This window comes from Hyalella azteca, unplaced genomic scaffold, assembly GCF_000764305.2.
Source record: "Hyalella azteca isolate HAZT.00-mixed unplaced genomic scaffold, Hazt_2.0.2 contig17560, whole genome shotgun sequence".
Lineage (NCBI taxonomy): Eukaryota > Metazoa > Arthropoda > Malacostraca > Amphipoda > Hyalellidae > Hyalella > Hyalella azteca.
Window position 1 is genome coordinate 169,343 of NW_025947338.1, and position 4,141 is coordinate 173,483.

The window sequence follows — 4,141 nt, forward strand, 5'->3', positions numbered from 1 at the left end:
CTCACAAAGATTGTCATGATTGTCTCTCACAAAGATTGTCATGATTGTCTCTCATCAAAGATTGCCATGTTTTCGTCTCACCAAAGATACAAAAAATAAAATAGCGGAAAGAAAACATGTCATGACATCGTAATGATTATGCAAAATGATCTTACTAAACTTTGCGCAAGCATGATTTTAGCACATGTCACTGAAAGTTCTATCAAACGCTTATGGCTACATCGATCTGTCTGATTTTCGGTGGAGAGATGCAGAAAAACATAGGGAACAAATCCTGACCTGCCAAATTTTTTGAACCCTATTACTTTTCGAGTTACAGCCTTTGAAAGTTGAGTATCTTTTTTTGGGACACCCTGTATATGCGTATATATTCTCTGCACACACATGCCAATAAAAGACCTGCATGCCGTAAATATTATGTCACACATATAGGTATAATATCCAGCACAAATACTTTAACAATTAATTCGTTCACCAATAAATCGCCTTCCCCGCCCCTCCTCCCCAATTCTTTGCCGCTAAACTGTGCGGGAAGAGGGAGGTCCCTCTTGAAACGCCAAGTGACTAATTGGCGTCCCGTGGCCCTTTTAAAATACTGTACGACAACCAAGCGCTGGTGAAACGACTGACAGGAATACAAAATTTAGATGAATTCAATTATTTGAAATAATATGACCGTTCAAGTTGTAGTAAATGACATTTAAATATTACATTGTGCTGTTTATGCATTCATTCTCTTAATACTTTAAAACATAATAATGATTATCTCTTCGCAATCTGTACAAAAATTTTAGCGCAACCTCCCTTTTATTTGGAAGGAAGAATCCATTACAACAAAAATCGAGGTGGAAAGGAAACCGCTCTGAATAAAACCTTTATTAATTCGGAACTCTGTTCGTGGGAACACGCATCATAGCTTTAAAAATTATGTATCTCGATTTTCCTCTTTCATTATCATATGAATCATCCAATTTACAATCACAGTAATAATTATTTGAATCAGTAATTCAGTATGACAGTAATTCAGTGGGCCGAGTCTGACATTAATATTATAAATTATTAAGCGATGTGCAAAGTATTGTTGAGGGCTCCTTTTAGCCATGAAAAAATTTCTACCAAAGTAGAATTATGTGAATTTAAATACATTTCTTAACCGTTTTTAATGAATTTCTGACATTTAAAATATAAAGATCGACATGAATGCTCCCATGATTGCATAGTACCGTATAGGCTTAAAATTTAATATGCTGTTGTTTAATATGCCAAAAATAGAAATATAATTTATTATAATAATAGACATTTATTATCATAGAAATCAGCATTTTTACAATCATGGTAATAATAATTGAAATCAGATATTCAGTATGAGAGTAATTCAGTGGGCATGGTCTGATATTAATATGACATTTTATAAAGCGATGTTCAATGCATTGTTGCGGACTACTTTTTATCCTTGAAAATTTTTTACAGGAATAGAACGATATGAAATGAAGAACATTTATTACCCGTATTTTATAAATTTCTCACATGGAAAATTTCCACATCGACTGGAAAACTCAAATGATTACATGGAATCCTGAAAGCATCGAATGTAATATGCTATACTCTAGCTAATTAATTTCAAAGATGTGCATTAAAATAATTGTTCATGAGGTAGCAAATGGAAAACTTTATACTAATATGTGATGTTTTTGCATTCATTCTCTTCATATTTAAAAACATAATTACGCTCATAAACGACCATGACGCTCATAGACCAGACTGCGAAGTGGGCTTGGAAATAAGGGTGCATGTTTACCTTGAAGACAAGATTTATAGCCTGCGCCTGCAGAAGAGTATAACAACCAAAGGTCTGGCCGTGCTTTAATCTACGGCAGTTTCACCTACCTTTGGGCTTCTAAAGCACATATCTAATAATAGAATAATAATTCAGAAATGTATTGGGTAGCGATCAATGAAGAATAAAAAGTTGAACCGCCGTATATCGAGAAAATGCTAGAAAAGTCACACGCTATACGAACATCGGGGTGCATAATTTTATCCTCCCTGATAACAGTTGAAATAAAAAGTTTACATAATTTATCTTAATGCCTGCATATTGAAAATAATTAGCCAGGAATCAAGCAAGTTATCCTGAACTACCAGAGTAACCAGCATCCCCGGCGAAGAGAACGACCACGATCGGGCCACCAGCCTCCATACTATGGAATAGAAACTCCGCCGGTCGGCCTCGAGGAACACTGGAACGACCAGGGCCCGGGCTTCACCACCAATTTCATCCAGGACGCTATGCCATCTACAGACCTCGAGTGATGTACATCTGTGAAAAATTGAAATAGTATTCTCAGGGTAGCTACCTTTAGTTATTTCCCGCGGTGTTCGCCTCGAGTAATCGTACTGTGCCTGTTAGGAGATAGTATCTAGCTCGAACGCCCAGTCCTGTACTAGAGTAGATTTTTTTTCTGCCTTTAAGTATATAAGTGTTGTAATGCTTATTTGTATCTTTTCCCGTGTCAATTCGTCGCCTAGCTGCCAGCGTGAGAACTTTTCAACGCGCCGACCCTCGTGCTAGAAACCTGACAGTATGTTTAAAATGTTTATTTAAAAACTCTATCGAGAGTTCCATACGATTGATGAGACGAAATAACTGGTGGTCTTGAAATAACTATAAATACGGTTGACGCAACCCCTTATGTCGATAAGTATAATTTCGGTTGAAATCACTACATCAAGACTAAAAGAAAGGTTAGAAATAAAGTAGAAGTAGGACACAATTCTCTAATCAAGAATCATTCTCTAATCACCATTCATGTGATGCTAGCATTCCAGTAGACGCGAATTGTGTGGAAACGTGGAAGGATGCGCACGCAGATTTTAAATCCTATGAAGTAGATCAAAAAGTCGCGCTCAAAATTCAGAAAATCGGGAATCAGTTGCAATATAAATTAGGAAAGAAGTTTAAAGTTCAAAGTAAGGGTGTGAGTTACGAGATTTCCGACGGGGAAACAGCCCTTATAGCTCATCACAAGCAGTTGAAGCCATGGTTTGACCCACCAGACTATGTACGGTACTACATGCGTATTGAAACTGATGTGCAACCTGAGTTGCCTACTGTTAATTTTGAGGAGAGTAGTGATTCAGTGTTTGACTATGCATGTCCTATAGATGCGGTAATGTTAAGCGAGAGTAACCCTGATGAAAGTAATAACGAGTATACATCTGTGTCAAATTGTACTGCTGTAGAACTTGAATTGTGTAGTGATTCCTTGTTTGATGCTGATTTGGTCATTGAATTCAAGGAGTTGCGTGATAAATATTTGTATCATGTTGAGAGTCATGTCAGTGTTGATCAAGTTGCGGAGGCAATTAATGAGGCTGAACGAAGTGTGTTGAATTGGAGTTTCAGCAGTGAGGAAATTGATTTTGTTCTACCGGAAGAGAGTGCACCCAGATATTCAACGCGAGAACTGGATGACGACGATGCATCTATGCCTGATACGGTAGACAATGTTTCTCCAATTATTGCAGAGGACTCCAACAGTGGAAGGAGCAACGGTTCATTGAGTAGCTTTCTAAGGCGGTTAGAACAGTCGTTGCTTGTACACGGAGAACTTGTCGAAAGCATTGCTAATGTGTCGCAAACGTTGAATGAGGCGTGGTTAGAAGAGGTCACTGATATTTTATCATTAGGAGACATACATGAGCGAGATGATCGAACGGATATTTTAACCAGAATGAGCAGACATGTAAACCATGTACGTGAAGCTATTGCAGATTGTAGATAGAATGAAGGTAGTTTATGGAGAACTCGTTTTGAACTAAATGATAATGATGTTGTTGATGAAGCGTCGGATAGAATTGAGGAGCTGCCCGTGGTTGCTCGAAATTGTGTCGACGAGTAACGCGTTCGCAAGGACCAGTTCAGGAATATCCGAATGTACAAAAATCTACCTTAGAATATAGAATCAAGTAAATCCTAATGTTAAGTCCATTTTAGCGTGTTTTTTTTTTAATAAAATCTGAATGAATTTTAATGTGGTAGTTGAATAGATAGTTTCTAACGAGGTTTTGAATTTTATTGATTCATGTGATGAGTATTAAACGAATGCGATTTAGGATGGTATCGGTGTAAAAATTGTAA